Source organism: Chelonus insularis, unplaced genomic scaffold (genome assembly GCF_013357705.1).
Source record: "Chelonus insularis isolate UGA/USDA-ARS -01 unplaced genomic scaffold, ASM1335770v1 contig_34_pilon, whole genome shotgun sequence".
NCBI classification, from domain to species: domain Eukaryota; kingdom Metazoa; phylum Arthropoda; class Insecta; order Hymenoptera; family Braconidae; genus Chelonus; species Chelonus insularis.
The window spans coordinates 178,784-197,845 of NW_023276514.1; the positions used below are offsets into that span (position 1 = coordinate 178,784).

The 19,062-nt window shown below is 31.0% G+C and overlaps 1 protein-coding gene across 1 annotated transcript in view; it reads right to left on the minus strand.

Annotated features, from left to right (window-relative positions):
• Actbeta (Activin-beta) overlaps window positions 1-19,062 on the minus strand; it is a 217,021-nt gene that overhangs the window by 124,489 nt on the left and 73,470 nt on the right. The gene's annotated exons all lie outside the window — the stretch shown is intronic.

Below are 19,062 nucleotides of genomic sequence, written 5' to 3' on the forward strand. Positions count from 1 at the left end.
CAAAAACACAATCAAATTAACGATTAGATTGTTTATAGCAACGAGGGGAGAGCTTGTGTATCTCCACTCATGTAAAAAAAAATGTTTCTCTATAATTCCAAAAAAGATCCGTTTCAAAAATGTTCTGCTGGTAAGACAAAGAGAAATTGAAGAAACGAAGAAGAGAAAAGAAGATGAGAAAAATGATTATATTTAACTTCATTTATAATGTGCAATTTACTGTTTTTAGGATATTGTAAAATATTTGTATGTCGCCATCTAATGACTATTAGACTAACGACAATTTGCTTGACTATTAGATTGTTTATAGCAAGGACTGGAGAGTTTGTTTATCTCCAGTTTTTGACTGAGACTTGAGTTGACCGGACGTATTCTTTCTATTTAATTAATAGCTGTCAATCATTAATAAACTTTTATTTTATTTATTAATATTCTGAAGTTATTATTTGGACTTATGTTGCAATATATAGTCTTACATTATTAAAAATTATATATTTCATAACTAAGATTATAAAATGAACACAATGATCAAATTTTTATACAAATCTTTATATTAAATTGCTGAAAGTTATAAAATGTGAAAAAGTGTTTATTAATTCCATTGTCTTGCATCTTTTTAACTTCCCAGTGGGAAGTTATAGTAATGGGTCCAATTTTGCGAATCGCTAATTTTGACATATCTCCACGTTTTAAGGTCCCGCGAATCTAATACGACCGTTTTCCAGTGGACGTCTGTGTGTGTGTATGTACGTATGTGCGTATGTGCATATGTGCGTACGTACGTTCGGAATTATTTTTCGCCTCGATTATCTCGAGAACAAAAAATGATATCGATGTGGGACCAATTGCATTCGACGCGTAATTACGTAACTTAGAACTGAAAATGTTTTCAGGAAAATCGGTAAAGCCATTTTTTGGCAGGATCAAAAAACTGGAAAAAAAGGAAATTACTTGAATTTTGCAATTTATAAATTATACCATTTTTTAGACAAAATTATGAAATCATAAAAAAATATGAATATTAAATAATTAGAATACTTGTATGGAAATATGGTGATAATATTTCATCGAAATAAAAATTTTAAAAAACAAAATCAGCAATAAAAGAATTTTAAACTCGTGTCAAGATTGAGAAAACAGCATTGAAGACGCTATAACAGTCACTAATAATTGTCAATAATATGGAATTGTGTTCATAACAATTGAACATTGTTACTAACAAGTGATTATTGATCATAGTAATATTTAAATAATAAGTTTGAAATTGTCATAAACAATAAAAATAGGGACTCTTTCTATATATATGAGTACTTTTAACGCATAATTTTTTCTTTTACTGAAATAAAGTAACTAACTGTGTCAAATGAATAGAAACAGACTCATTTTGTTTATAACAATTCTATTTGTTATAAAGAATGGAAACAGGGTCTATTCGAATTGTTTTTTCATTTTTTCCACTGGGAAGTTGGTCGTGTGGACCTTTCGGGTCGCACCCAGACCACTGCAGATCACTGATATTTTGATTTATTTTTATAACCGTCAATAAAACCATCCACTTCATCTATAACGCTAGTATGCCACTTATATCAACTCTATTGATGCAAGTGAGCATTTATCTGAGCATAACAAATTTGATTTTAACATAGTTTTCATTTATTTTGAAAATATCAACTTCACATTTGATAACTATTCCTTTTATTAAATGACAATTTATAGCTATGTGCATATAGAGTGTGTATAGTTTTCTTGAATACCAGTTTATTGAAATTAAAGAGATAATATCTGGATTTTTTTAAACTATCATTTCGTAATAGACAAAGTGATTGAGAATAAAGGTGATACTGTAAAAACTAAGTAAAAAGTAGGTTTAATCAAGAATTGTTGTGTCTTATATAAGTTGTTATCTGCATCATTCAAGATTAAAGTAAACTAGTATTATCGTTGGATAAAGCAAAAAAAAAATTTTTATTATCAGACAAGTAAATTGATACATGAATAGATGTGTAAGGTTATAGAATTTATTACATCTTTCTTAAAATTTTCAATTATTCAGTATCATTATTAGTATGAACTTATTCCTAGTGTCATTTGTATCAATTTGGTAATGGTAAATGAAATAATTATAAAAATTGTTGAAATAAATTTATGTGAATTATTAATAGAATTGAATCTATTCATTCCTCTTGACGACCAAATTACATTGAATTAATTTTAAAATGTTTGACTGAACGGCTGCAGCTCCGGTTCATTCTCAAACCTGAGGGCTTGAGAAACAAGGACTTGTCTACCCTGCCAACTCATCGACGCCAATGAGACTACTGTAATTAATTTCTAGGTTTTGACATCCTGTCTTAAAGACCTAGAAGCTTCGAGAACGCAGAATGTTACTGTCTGTATCAGTCAGTATTTGTACAAAGCTTGTATTCGGACGTCTCTTGGGCGTCATCGGACGATGTCAACAGACAGACAACTCGGTTTAACAGTCAACTCAGTAAGTTTGTACTATTAGAGAGCTCACGCAGTCAAACTATCTTGTGAAAGTCAAGACAACTCCTCAGAATATTTCTCAGAAATGGAATAACCCATCAGTTAATCATCTATAGTGATGATCGTAAACTTATCAGGCAGCCTGACTCTCATCCGACATCATCAGTAAGCTCAAGTCGGTTCGCATCAGGACCTTCTTTACAAAAGGCGCGAACGATGTCGGCTTCGACGCCTCACGGCCTCATGGATAGACACACACACAAGATCTGCACACGAACAATTCGCTCGAACTTTCGGTCCAGGGACCAGTCCTGGAAAATCTAGAACTGTCCAGTGATTTTCTACTCATCAGACATTTCGTCATTAAACTCGATATCAGAAATATCAGTAAACTTTTCGTGTAAAATATCAATGAATTTTATATTAAAAATCTCAGTGAACTCAGAACTGTACACAGACAATTCAGAGACTCACTTTCCAGTGAACTTATTTCATACAGTTATCACACAGATTCTCGTATCATTGTTTTTTACTTATCAATGTTACTTTAGTGATTAATAAATCGTTGATTGTTACTTTTAAATAGTCTCAGCCAATTCGTTTACACCTGTTCAACAGTCTCGATTGTCTTAGCATTCAACCATCTTAAAAAATGCAGCCCACAGTTATTTCTGATTATCGTCCACCTCTAATGCACTTTTTTTTTCCAACAGTTGTAAGTCTCAATTCCTGCTCTTTCACAACAAATTCAATCATTTTCAACAAAAAGAGTAGGTTGCCTTACATGTTACGTAGTTTGAAATTTTATTCTAGTAGAAGGAAAAATTTTAGCCAGACGGAAAGCAGAAATTTATATAGTAGTATAGATTACTAGAGGCTTTTGTTACTTTTACTTTAAGGTTGATGGACTTTTATTGATAATTTTAATTTTAATGTGACGTCACAACGTCCGTCCTCAAGCATTTTTGTGAAGTAACTGAGAAGGATATACACGGTTGAATCTGTTTGTGCTGTTGAGTTTTCTTTATTAAAGGCAATAATAAGGAAAAAAAAGACTCAGTGACCACTGACGGCTACATCTTGACAGACTCTAGGTTGATTAAAGGTTATTAGTCACATCAACGCTACCCTTGATAAAATTGTAAAAGTTAATAATCTCGGGCTTCTTTTCGGCACAATTTTCAACAATTTCATCTTTTGATACTACATCTTGAACAATGTGTCGAGGGAAAGAACATTCCCAACACTCTAAAAGTGTTTTACAATATTCTGCATCACCTTCCACTCCAGGTAGATGAGTTACAGTATTTGTTTGTTGAGTTGTTGTAGGTGCTTTCATCCATTTAATTGTTTTATCTTTATCAATATACTTAGAAGTTTTTTAAGAACAAGTCTTGTTGTTGCGATTATTATTCACCAAATTTGGCTTATCATCATTTTTCCATAATAAGCATCACTGTGTTCACTATCAAACTCATGCTCATTGTCACTACAACTTTTGCGGTTTGTCGCTGTCATAACCTTGTTGATTGTTGTAGTCATAATATTATTAATTTTTACTGCCATATTCTAATAAATTGCCGTTAAGTACATTTCCGTGTAGATCAAGCTCATTGTCTGAGCATTTACCATCCAAATTATCATCTAGTTTATCTGAATCATCCACTTGTAACCAACAAGAAACGTCATCGATGATCTTTCTTAAATCTGCAAGTACGTATAAGTGTTTATGTTGACATTCAATGAAAACTGATGATACTCATCTGAAAAATCTTATAAATAAAAAATTTATCAATGCTTACTTGCAAATATTCTCGGAGAAACTTGCAATCCAATATATAATTAATTGGGCAACCTCTTTGCTTGACACCACATATAAGAATTAACTCACGGATAACGTCATACACACATACTATCATACGTGATTGGAGCGCCTCCTACCGGATTCAACATTTAGCAACAGAGCTTATAAAATTTTCCTGTCTTGTTTGGTCGCACAGTGAGAAAATCGCCGCAATTGACTCATTTCTAATCACAAAAATTGAAGTATTAAAAAAATATGAGTAATTAAAAATGTTTTGACAGGTCCACTCGATTCTAAAAAGTGTAATTTAGGAATATCTTGGAGCATATATATTAATGAATTTTAGTTACGTTGTGATTATAAAGTAAGTAAAAGGCAATTTCGCACTTGCCTTAAGTAAAAAGTTGACTTGACAGCGATGACTAATATTTTTCTCGATCTTGGTATAGTTGGACTTACTATAACCCAAAATTTCCTACGATCTACGTACATTTACACTTGTTAACTTCCAATCGCGGACTTTTCAGTTTTTGTACTTGTGATCACTGAAAAAAATCTCTCAGTGCATTGGAAAGAGATGAAAAATTATAATGAGGATAAGTCATTTGAAAAAGAAAAAAATTCATCGAGATTCCTCTATTATCATAATATTTTTCAATAGGATTTCATAATATTCTACGAGAAATAAATTAAATATTTCAACAGGAAATTGGAAATTTCTATCAGGAAAAGATTCATTCAATTATTTTTTTTCTTTAATTATAGTAAACTATATTTCCACTGAAATATTTTTCAGGAGAATTTCATTCATTTTTGTAGATAGATATTTGAAGAGTCTTGGTCAAAAATAGATTTCTTCTACTGGAAAAGTACTTCTTTGAAATTTTCATTTAACTGAAGTAACCTTCTTAAACGGTCCTATTGAAATATGTAGAGTCCTTGGATTCTTTAAAAGAATTCAATAGGAATCGAAGAATTCGAATATGTTTAGCCAGAGCAATCATTGTTTTTAAAAGACATAAGGTCGGAGAATATCAATTTTCATCGTAATTGTGAATCAATATTAAAAACCGGTCAAATTTTGAATCTGTATTAACAAATGTTAAAAAGATTATAAAAATTCTTTTCATTGTAGATTAAATCTCAATAGGATTCTGCATTATTTAATACGTTGAACCCCTTAAACATCCAATAGTCAATATTCGGAAATTATTTAGTTTAACCTTCACCGGCCTAATGACCTTGACCTTGAAATATGTGGTGAAACTCGTTGTGCTGAACAATTATATGTGTATATGTTGGGCGAGCATAAAAAAACGTAGTCTGTCTGCCAGGAGTGTTATAGGATAATATGGGAGTTAGTAGCACACCCCAAACCGTGTATGAGGGCATAACAAATTGTTAATATCAATCAGGAGTTTTGTAGGATAATATTAGAGTTGGTAGCACCTCATGGACTTGAGTCCATATGGAATAATGAGTAGAGAAACGATTTGCAACGCGTTGAGGAATGTGCAAAAAATAATCGATGCTAACTTAATACCATAAGTTATCGATACTGCTGAGGAATGGTAACAAAGCGACAAGAAATATAAAAAATAAATGGTTAAATATACTCTTGTAGTGTTAAAGAATGTAGATAAAGCGTCAAAAAGTATGAGTAATGAAATTAATAGCATTAGATTTATATCCGTGCAAAACACAAGTTAATGAAAATACACAATTTTCAACGCAAAAAAAATGTGTGAAAGAGGCATTTCCGCGCCCAATATATGTATATCATCTTACTCAGAATGACCCCAAAATTTACATATTTCAAGGTCAAGGTCATTGGACCGGTGAAGGTTAAACTAAATAATTACCCAAGTATCATCTCTAATTTATCCAACTTGGTTTGAAGTGCTGTTAACTTTGAATTTATTGTATTGATTGAATTGGCTGTAGAAGATGTATGAGTTTCCAGTGTATTTTTTACTGATGCTGCTGCATCATTTTCAACTTTGAATGCTATAGCCGTTGTTTTTCTATTAAGTCCTTTCACTCTATTATCAAGTAATTGAATTTGCTTTTTCAATTCTTCAGAAGTATCATTAAAAATGTTTAATGACACAGCATCGCTCAAATCTATAGCATCACCTATATTACACAATTTTTTACCATCAATATCATAATTATTATCCTTAGTTAATTTGAAACCATTTCCCGGAGGGCCCTGAAGTTGATTGTAACTAGGAGTCTAATATTGACCATGACGATTGATACTTATTTTTTTATTGTAGCGTATAAACTGTGCGGTAACATTTGCTTCCCTAAGCTTTTCAATGATTGGAATTATCTCATTTGAATGAGCATTATTTCCAGCATTGTAGGAGGCTATAAGTAGCCGCAATCGATCAACGAGCTCATTAGGATCATCCCAGTAGGTGAAATTCGTTGATTGATTTTTCATTGAGATTTTATTTTGAGGTAAAAATTTCCTCATTTTGGTTGATAATTCACGACCAATATACTTTGCAACATACATTTTAAATTTTTCCCTGTTGTCAATTCTTAATGATCCGTTTTGATTGTAATTTTTTCGAGCCCAATTCGTATAATCAACAATTTCACCATGAATATCAACAACAAAACTATTAGGCAATTTTTCGAATAATTATCCAAGTAGTCCAAGTCTACTATTGTATACACGTTCAGCAATCAGAATTTTATTGTCTTGAAAAAGGACTCTAGAATTTCCTATATAAAGTACATTTCCTCGAGGTTTTCTCACACCACACTTTGTATCAATATTTTGATTTACATATTTCTAATTGCGACAGATCCTCAGTTAAGTCTTTCATTAAGAGTTGAAAAAAGTACACTTGTCACCGAATTATATGGCAAGAAATCAGCTATTGACTTTACATCTAATGATTTTATCGGTAAATTTTCAGGTTTCGAACAAAAAATTTATAAAGCAGGAGGAGTATATAAATCAGAAAAACCAACATCAATATTGAGTGTTAATGCAATATGTGTAGAGTGTAATATTACAACTGGTGCATACATAAATAATCGATTTGCTCATACAATACAGCACTTTTAGGGCAGTGTTATGCCGGTGAATGCAGGCTGAGCGCGCTAATATCGGACAAGCCGATACACATGAAATAGCATGTCATCTACATCACCGTGGCAAACTCGGTATCTCGTGTCCTCGAGTTGCTCGTGCATAACATCACGCCGATAGGCGAGGGTTATTATTATCATTAGAAAAATGAATTAATTAACTTAGCTGTTTCATTATATTTGAAAAGATCCTCTGAAAGTTTGATTTTTTTTTTCTTATCTGTTCTTCGAAATGAGTTAATCTCATTTGCATGGCCAATATCTACTAGCAGGGACTAAATCATCTAAATGCTTCTGAACCTACTACGAACTCGAGAATTTTAGAGCATTCTGATTACAAAAATCACTCAACCGACGCAAGAATGACGCACTTTTGACTCCATGTAACAATGGACAGAGAGTGGTTCTCAATCAAAAATAATAAAGTTGTAGTTATTTTTTTTTAACTTCCCAGTGGGAAGTTATAGGAATGGGTCCGATTTTGCGAATCGCTAATTTTGACATACCTCCGCGTTTTAAGGTCCCCAGAGTTAAATACGATAGTTTTTACGTGGACGTCTGTGTGTGTGTATGTACGTATGTTCGTATCTTCGTACGTACGTTCCGAATTATTTTTCGCCTCGATTATCTCGAGAACAAAAAATGATATCGATGTGAGACCAATTGCATTCGACGCGTAATTACGTAACTTAGAACTGAAAAAGTTTTCAGCAAAATCGGTCCAGCCATTTTTTATGCAAAATCAAAAAACTGAAAAAATAGTGAACTACCTAAATTCTGCAATTTATAAATTATACCATTTTTTAGACGGAATTTCGAGATCTTTTGAAAAATATGAGTATCAAATGTTTAGAATAATTGTACAGAAATATAATGACAGTATTTCATAGAAAAAAAATTTTTAAAAAACGAAATCAGCAATAAAGAAATTTTAAACTTGTGTTGGGATGGAGAAAATAGCGTTGAGGATAATAAAATAGTCAATGATTATTGTTAATAATAAGAAATTGTGTTCATAACGATTGAACATTGTTAATAACCAATGATTATCGATCATAATAATATTTTAATGAAAAATTTTTTAATTGTTATAAACAATAAAAATAGAGATCTATGCAATATATTTGAATTCTTTTAACGCGTAATTTTTTCTTTTGCTAAAAAAAAGTTACCAACTGTACGACATAAATGGAAACTCATTCTTTTTGTGTATAACAATGAAATTTGTTGTAAATAATGAAAAAAAGGATCTATGAGGTACATTCGAATTCTTCTAACGCACAATTTTTTCTTTCGCTGAAATAAAGTAACTAACCATATCAAATGAATAGAAACAGACTCATTTCGTTTATAACAATTCCATTAGTTATAAAAAATGGAAACGGGTTCTATTCAAATTGTTTTTTTATTTTTTCCACTGGGAAGTTGGTCGTGTGGACCTTTCGGGTCGCACCCAGACCACTGCAGTGCACTGATATTTTTTATTTTTAATTTTTTTCAAATTTTAAGTTATAGTCAAAATAAATAACCTCGAACAATTTGTCAAATACTGAACCAACTAGCTATTACAATCAAATAAAAGGTAAAGCGTGAGACTTCGTGGGGTGTGTCACCACTGCTGATCACTTGAACTCCGCTAAAATAATTAGTTTCATAGAATCAGCATATTCAGTTTACTTAAATCGCAATTTACTGCCAATGCAACGTAAAAGAAATCCAAGTCACTCATACAGCACTCTGGAACGCCGTCCGCTGGCTAACTATTTCCTCAATCCTGAGATATGTCAGGATTCAACAATTATTAATTACATTGCAGTGTTACGGCTCTAATGGGTCGCCGTATTAAAAATAATAATTATCAATAAATTCGTTACAGAGCACATGATTAGTTTCTCAGTGAATTATAATAACACTGCCAAAGCGGCTCAAATTACATTACAACAATTAATCGAGTATCAACGAGATTCACAACAAGTTTCTCGAGTAAGAAATATTGAAAAATCAATCAAAGAAGTAGATCAATTTAACATCAATCAAACGACCATTCATGAGTCTAGTGAAATAGTAATTTCCAGTCTCAAGAGAGATATGGACAACGGCATAACAAGACTCGTTGCCGCCAAAATTTCTGACTACGGCGTTTCTTAATCACTCAATAAATTATACAATAAAAATTGCGCGACACACGTTCGCTATTAAATAATAGTAGATCCATTAGCAGAATAAAGATACAGCTTACTAGTGACGTCCAACGTTGCACCCAGGGTCAGCAAATGGCTTCCATTGTAGTTGTCGTTGATATGCTCAACCACCAACGGCTGGATATCCAGGTTTACTGAATACTTTTGCCACCAACGGCTTCTCCAACATTGAGAATAAACCCGATGATACAATAGATCTTTTCTTAAACTTCACGAACGTTCGCTTTTGTATAATTTATTGTAAGACTCACCAAACAGTGATGTCTTTTCAGCACAACAAGCAATGCCAAGTGATGTCTTTTCAACTAGACAGGCAACCACTGAGTGAAGCGTCTAATGATCCATCGTTTATCCATTGCTTTTTGATGATTAGTACGGCAAAGAGTCTGTTTACGCCGTTTTCTATAATTGTAAATTTTGGATCAACTATTGCTCCTCTCATTGATTGAGAATGGGTCGGTCAGTAATTATTGACCCGACCTCCCATAATAATCTTATGGTAGTGCTAGGTGTCGTCTCTTAGCTGACTATTTCCTCAGGCAACTAATAGAATAGTGAGGCGATATGGGACGAACGATCCTCACGAAATACGTCGTGTTACAACCCAATGTAAAATATAGTGTAATAATAACTTGAATGAAAACGTTTATTAAATCAAATTGACAAAACTCAAAAAAAAAGAAAAATGTCCGGTTAGCTCAAGTCTCAGTCAGAAATTGAAGATAAACAAACTCTCCCTTGTTGCTATAAACAACCTAATCGCGAATCAATCGTAGTTAACTGAAAAACTGTCGCTGGTAAAATAATTCATAGAGGACAATATTCACATTTTTCACAATATGTTTAAATCAATATTAACTTTCATATGAACAGTTAGGAGGATCTCTTTTGCCTCATTAAGTTACCAAAAATCGGAAAAGTCGTCTTGCTCCGCATATTCTTAGTGTGTAAGTTTCTGTTTCAGTAAGGAAACAAAAGTTCCAGTTAGAACAATTCTTATGTAATGCATTGTAATGTCTGAGTGTATTTCAATTATTCTACATAATTATTTAAACTATATTTTAAGTGAAGCTAAAAATGAATAGCAATGAAGCTTAAGGATTGGGGTTAACGATTATTACCTAACCCTTTGAGTTATGCTTTTTTCTGCTGCATATTTTGACCTAAAATTTTGTACTCGGTAATTTTGAGGGTCGCTGATTACAAATCTGTGGTTATATTTTTATAATTTGCAAATCCAAGATGGCAGACCAAATTTGTTAACTTCAATTAAATTTCACTGAAGTCGGTGTACAGAGGTTTTTGGGGATGCTGATCACGAATATGAGCTTAGATTTACATAATTCAAGGTGGCAAATCTAAGATGGTGGCCTAAATTTTGTGCAATTGAATCGTTTAGACCAACCGATCAGACATAATTCTGTTGCATATGTTGGTCTGAATTTTTGTACTCGATTGTCCTTTCGTGGTGACTAATTACAAATTTGAGGTTAGATTTACGAATTATGAGATGGTGTATCAAAAATGGTGGACTAAATTCGTAAAATTCACAGATCACGAGTCTAATGTTAGGGTTGAGGTACTTTTCATGTCCAAGATGGCGGATATAATATGTCCAACTGTCGGTAATGAATATTTTTTCTTTATCGATATATATAGATATGGAGTCAGTTGATTACAATATGAAATGGGATTATCATATTATATCAGTTCATATAACTTCGGTTTTGTGATCTGCGAACCTGAAAACCCTCGTGTACAAATATTCAGACTAAAATATGTAGTGATATAATGTTGGTCTGATTAGTTTAAAATATCATTTCAGTTTCACATATTATGCCCACAATCTTGGATCCGCCATTTCGAATTCCGTCAATATAACCTCAGATGTTTAGCAACCCCAAAAACTCCCAAGTACAAAAATTCAGATCAAAATATGCAGTAGAACATTTTGACAGCGGTTTGAATAGGTGGTGCTCTGGCAGAACCACTGAGACTCAAAGGGTTAAATTATTTTTTTCTTCAAGTTCTCCCCAGATTTCGTCAAAATAGGAAGGATTTCGAAGAAAAAGTGAGGAAATCATTTTTTAGACATTTTATTGCTTTTGGAAAACCTACGTAGTGGAAAAGCTATAAAACTGAAAAAGAGTACGTGACGTAAGAAGAGCGTTAGCCTTTCGAAAAAAGGAAAGGTCCATGCCACGGGACTTGTGCGAGCCTGAAGCAGGGGACTTCTAATTATTTCACATTCGACTAAATAAATACGTAAGGTTTGATGCATTAGTCAATTGTCGAAAAAGTAAAATTATTTTTCAATTGATATTTACAATAATTCGCGAGTACAAGTGAATTCTGCGCTGACTGGAGCATCAATGAAGGACAAATTTATCATAATACATTTCAAGCTGAGTTAAAGTAATCATCTCTCGAAAGGCCGCTGTTTCTCAGTTGCGGACGAAAAGCGATAAACCGTCTTAGTTGCGGACAGGGTCTTGACCATTGTTGTCTCAGTTGCAGACAGGGTTCATCCAGGTTGTGATCATTGTCTTAAATGTCATCTCCGCCTACTAAGGTCGAAAATCTAAAAATGAAGAGGAGTAGGTAAAATAAGCGATGCTTATATGTTCGGAGATTAATTGCCAATTTCAACAATTTTGTAGAAACGTCTCACTTTCTGTAAGATCCCCCCAAAAAGTGTTTCAGGGCTGAATCAACTTGTCAATTTTTACAGTTTAGTAGCAACATCTTATTTTTCTTATATCTCTTTTAATTATTTATAACAAATTTTGTTGTTATAACTGTAATGAATTTAAGTTTTTTGCATGTGCAATGCTTAGTAATTTTTTTTTTAGTAACAGAAAAAATTTTTTATTGGAGGGATCCGAAAATGCGCTATAGATCCAATTTTTATTGTTATAAACAAAGAGTTCTTTTGTATGTATCGAACATTGTTAGTAACTTTTCTTCAATAAAAGAAAAATTTCGCGTTCGAAAAAACCAAATATATTTCATGTACCCCTTTTTTAATTTTTTTTATCACACGTGTCCCCATGTTACCCCGTAACTATTACGTTACCTTATGGATTTCCGAGCGGTAACTCACCAATCGACCATTCTAGGCCTATGAACAATTAAACAAGAAAAATTTCAAATAACACACGAGGAATTGAGAATAACGTACGAACGTCTAAAATGAAAGCAAATTTCAAATACTTTCTTGGAGAATCCGATCTTTTGCCTACTTTTCAAGAGACTTAAATTATCGTCTAAACAAGAAAGAGTACACAAAGTCTTATAAAACAAGCGCAGCAAAATTTTCATTTCGTGATGTGGAACATTATTGGAAAAGTGAATTATAAAATGAATAAATAGCAGCCAAAATTTTTTCTAAGAATGTCATACTCCATTAAGTTGGAAAATTTTTATTTTTTAACCGAGTTATTATTCTGAAAATTCTACATGAACGGAATTGTAAATGAAACTTAATTTAACACGGAAATAATCTTTAAATTCTTTCTGGTACTGTGCATGATTCAAAGTGTAATACGTTTTTTTCTAACAACTGATAACTTAAAAAAAAAAGAAAATAGTTAATTGAAAGTCTTTTTTCATTTTTGTTAATTTATCAAACTACCATGTTTTGCGTTCGATATTTGTCTGATCTCGATTAATTGTTTTCTTTAATTTTATGAATAAAGTTTGTAGCTTTTGAATATTTTTAATACATCAAATAATGACTAATGTTGTTCGTATTATTTCAGCAATAATCAAACGAGGATCGTTTCTGTGTGAATACGCAATATTGAAACGTGAGTCTTGATCGGATACATGTACCACTGAAACGTTACTATACATGTTCAATATGGAAATGTAAAATACAGCTGACTATATTCATATGGAATTATACAAATATACGAATTAGAAACTAACACGTAAGTAGTTTAACTTATAAAGAGGTTGGTAGAGTTGGCGTAAACATCGATTTTAGTAAGATGGTACGTCACGCGATTATTGATTTAATATTTTCATTAATAAGAAAGAAATACACAAAAATATTACTAGATAAGTTAAGCATTGATCAAAATTTTTTAATTATCTGTTCGTACTTAACTTAGGATCTGACCGTCAATTCTATTACAATTGTTGCCAAATGAAACGTGAGATACTCATTTAAAAGTTTTAAGTATTATGTATGAAAAATGTAAGTTTATTGATTGGATAATATCTTTAAAGGTATTTGAATTTGAGCTTGTTACAAAATTCATTTTCCATGTTATCTAATTATTGACTATGGAATAGTCAAACAGTAACGAGTTTGCGTTTTGAAAGTTGCTTTTAGATCGAAATTAAAATTTTTCACTAAGCATTCGTAAATTTGAGAGAGCAATGATAAATTACTATAAAGAAATAGACAATATGAATTTCGCTGTTTTTTGGATTCTAACAAAACATGAATCATATGTTACATTTATTTGTTCTACATTTTTCAGGCCTTAATGAAGCATCCTAGTTATAAAATCCATTGGAAACAATCAAATTTATTTAAATAATCGAACGTTTCAATTAAAAAAGTATTTTCAATTTATCTAAATGTTATCATTCTAATAAAAAAATATCGAGAAGAAAATTTTAAATATGAATCAATAATTCTGCTTATTATTGCATCGTATCAATATTTTTCTATAAAGATTATTCCGTGGCTCTTTTTGTTACTACAGCGTGTGAAAAAAAGTAATTACTGCAAATCATAATTTCAATGAAATTGGCAGAATTATTCAGATAGACGAAGTTTCTGTAGATAATGCAGTAAGAATATGAGTACTATGACTAAATAATTTTTGTTTAATACAATCTTTAGTTCTATCTTCATTGCACTGAAATACATTTTTCACCAAAAATTATAGATACGAATAAATCAGAATTCAACAGGCTTTTATAAATAAATATACATGGAGAGAATTCGTTCACAAAATGTAAGTGCAAAAATGACAAGTCCAAGTATCGAAATTTAGAAGTAAAATATTTCCTCTCGATAGTAAGTTTTGGGTTCTTGTAAGTCAACTCGAGAGTTAAAAGGTGTCTTAGTGAACGAATTACTTACGACAACCTAAAATTTACTGTTAAACAAGAATATTTTTACTTCTAACTTTTAAAAACATTCAGTAAAGAAATTATTTCTGTGTAGAGTAACAAATAAAAAAATATCAGTGCTCTGCAGTGGTCTGGGTGCGACCCGAAAGATCCACACAACCAACTTCTCAGTGGAAATTTTGAATTTATCATAAGATTAAATTCCTGTTTATTAACAACGATTTAATTGGTATAGAAAAAAATTCGCTCTTGATCATGATACATAGTTGGTACCCTCGCTTTAGTAATGAAAGAAAATTGCTGTAAGATAAACTCCAATACCTTACCTACAACTCATTTTCTAATATTTATAACAGATTTAATTGCTATAAACAAAAAGAGTGAAATTCCATTTATGTCATATGGTTGGTAACATTTTTCTTTAGTAATCGAAAAAATTACACGTTAGAAGAATTCAAAGATATCGCAGGATTTCTCTTATTGTTGTATATAACCGATTTAATTGATATGAACAAAAAAGCATGTTTTCATTTACGTCATACGGTTGGTAACTTTTTTTAGTAAAAAAAAAAATTATGCGTTAAAAGTACTCATATATGTATAGAAAGGGTCCCTATTCTTATTGTTTATAACAATTTAAAACTTATTATTTAAATATTACTATGATCAATAATCACTTGTTAGTAACAATGTTCAATCGTTATGAACACAATTCAATACTATTGACAATTATTATTGACTATTATAGCGTCTTCAATGCTGTTTTCTCAATCTTGAGACGAGTTTAAAATTCATTTATTGCTGATTTTGTTTTTTAAAATTTTTTTTTTGATGAAATATTGTCATCATATATCCATACAAGTATTTCAATCATTTAATATTCATATTTCTGCAATGATCTTGAAATTTTGTCTAAAAAATGGTATAATTTATAAATTGCAAAATTCAAGTAATTTCCTTTTTTTCCAGTTTTTTGATTCTGCCAAAAAAATGGCTTTACCGATTTTCCTGAAAATATGATCAGTTCTGAGTTACGTAATAACACGATGAATGCAATTGGTATCACGTCGATATCATTTCTTGTTCTCGAGATAATCGATCATGAAAATTTCGAACGCACATACGTACATACACACACACAGACGTCCACTGGAAAACGATTGTATTCGACTCTGGGGATCTTAAAACGTGGAGATATGTCAAAATTCGGGTTTCGCAAAATTTGACTCATTACTATAACATCCCGCTGGGAAGTTGAAAATGAACTTATTTTTCTTAATCAATTACATTAAGTTTTGATTTTTGTTCTAACGGGATATTGTACGAAGATTAAAGTGAAACCTGTTGATATCGGCTACACTTTTATCGTCTTATTATTTCCAAGGAGCTTATGTTAATACAAGCAGATTACCGTGACTTCGTGAGTGTACACCGTAAATCCCAGTTTTCAAAATGCATTATTCCAATGCGAATAAGTATGTTAAATATGACGTCACCCATTTGATTAACATCGTAGTCACTTTTACCGCATTTCTAGGTGTAATAAAAGTGACACCAAGTTCGAATACGTATACTTTGCGATGGTATTAAAAGAAATTAATTCGTGAGTATTGGTAATAGACTAAAAATACCCAAATTCAATTGTGAGGTTTGATTTCTGCTCGTATTCAACAAATTTACCGGGTGAGAAAATTTGATTATATTGCATAGGTCCTGTTTTCCATTTTTTAAAACAAATTCAATGGTTATGAACAGAAAGAGTTTTCATTCATTTAGAATACCTCAGGTATGTTGCATAGATCTCTCTTCTTATTATTTATAGCAAATTTATGTACACATACTTTATGTAATATCTCGTAATTGAAGCAAAAATTAGCTATACTTGACTAAAAAAAATTTTTGCTAGATACTTCAAGAAATATTTTAGTCACCTTACTTTTTGTGAGTTCATTTGTATTTTTGAGATTTTTTTTAGATAATTATTGATTGATATGAAAACTGTAATAACGATAAATTGGCGTAATAATCAGTGAAAATGGCTGCCACAGTAAATGATTTTTTCAACTTTTTGCGATAAAAAATCTCGAAAATGCAAATACAGAAATTGCGTTTTCGATTATACTGTAGTTACCGACAACAGCAAATAAATTTAAAAAAATCGTCGTCGCTATCTATGAATCCTCCTTTTAAAATTAAGTCACTCCGTTAACTTTGTGATATTGCAGGTTTTTAACTTACCAAAATCGAAATTCATTAATTTAATATGGAAACGTATGTAAAAAAGTAAATGAAATCCGCCAAAAACAGATATCGAGTTACATCTATAAAAAAAATGACGTCAGACCAAGTTTAGCGATGTTTAATACTCTGATAATTTCACATTTTTCTACATGCCGAAAAGATTTGAAATCATAGAATTGCACTAAGTTTGACGTGTCATAGGCGCAAAATCATTTCAAAATTCTTTCCTAACAATTTTTTAATAAGAAGAAACCGAGTGAGTGTGCTCGGCAAATTGTCGATTGAATGCTTGATTTTAATAAATAAAATTTTATGAAATCTTGGCTAACATAAAACTTGCCACGGACAGTTACTTCTGAAGGACAATATCTCATAGCCTGAAAAATAGATTTCATTAACCATAATTGTATTTTTTTGCTATAGCCATACCAAGATTTATTAATATAGTTCAAACACTTAAAGAATAATTTTCAAATGTATTATTTTTCTCTGACAATCTATACTGGAATACAAATTTGTTAAAATAAAAAAAAAGGAATAAGTTTATGTGTATTACTAAGAAACGAGTAAAAATTAAGGTTTTAATGTAATATTCAATCTCTGCCCATCTGAAGCACATCGATTGTAAGAAAGAACAGATTCTATTACATTTATTATACATAAGTAGGAACTTTTTATCAGAACAAGAAATAATTTCTCATTAAACGAACTCTAATGTATCGCATGGATCGAGTTTTTAATTATTTATAACAAATTTAGGTGTTATAAACGAAAGAAAACATTTCTATTCATGTTACATAGTAAGTAATTTTATTTTGGTAAAAAGTAAAATATTCCTCTGAAAAAACTCAAATATAGCATGGATTCCGTTTTTATTACTTATAATAAATTCAGTTGATATAAGCTAATAGAGTTCATATCCATTCATATAACGAATTTAATAATTTTTCTTTACTAAAAGAAAATATATTCTGTTAGAATAACTCAAATATATTTCATCGATTTCGTTTTCAACTATTCATAACACATCAAAAAATTGTTTCTAGCAATGGTTTAATAAAAAAACTGATAAGTGTACACAAGAAATTGATGATTTGACCTGTTCTACTCCGAAATTAGTCGGATTTTTTCCTCAATCGTGGATCTACTACTACGTTTTTCCCTTAAGCTTTAGTTCATCTGTTTTTCTCTGTTTGTTTCAATTCAGTTTTATTTTCTCCTGCACATCATACATATGTAATCGAATTTGTAACTTAACAGGTAAATGAAGAACAGTATTCTCAAAGTCTAAATGGCGTAGTGGCAACGTATTCGACTTGAGATTCTAAGGGTCACAAGTTTAAATCCGGAAAAAAAATACTTTCGATTACTTTTCTCAATATTCTTTTTATGAACTTATAAACATGGTCTTTCTGATGAATGTAAGCAGAAGAAACAGTGTACTTGAAAGAGAATCGTGGGTTAGAATAAAATAAATCATAATAAAAGTCATAAAATGAAACAAATGAGCAAATAACGATGAGAATTATTATAATTGATTTCGTTCTTACAAGGAAACATTGCGAGGTGGTCACCGTCGATTTAGCTGAGGTTTCTATATAATCATCTACGTCGAAAATGATGAACCACGTATTTTCTTTTGACAGAGAATCGTTTTGAAGCGGTAAAAATCACCCTCGAAGTTAACACCCTATAAAGGTGATTTTTAATTATCACATATTTCGAATCGAAATTTTCCAAAACGACTTTATACGTTCAAAACAATATAAAAAAATGATAAAAGATACCTTTATTTACATATTTATAAAGCTTAGGGATATACATTTTTTTTTTATTAAATATAACAAAAAATCTTTAACTCAAAAACTATTATTTATTTTCTAATGAGACGAATCTTAATCAAAAGAGCATAAAAAATTACGAGATACGTAATTTGCACTCTATTTTCTTTCTATTCTACAAGCAGTTGGAATCGTTAAGTATATTTTTTGTAACGAGAGCCAATTCCATAAAAATTTTGAAGAATCGATCAATCAGTGTATCAGTCCACTACTGATTAATTTTTTTATAAATGATAAGATAATCAATGAATTAATGATTTATGTATAATATTGTGGAAAAATTTTGACC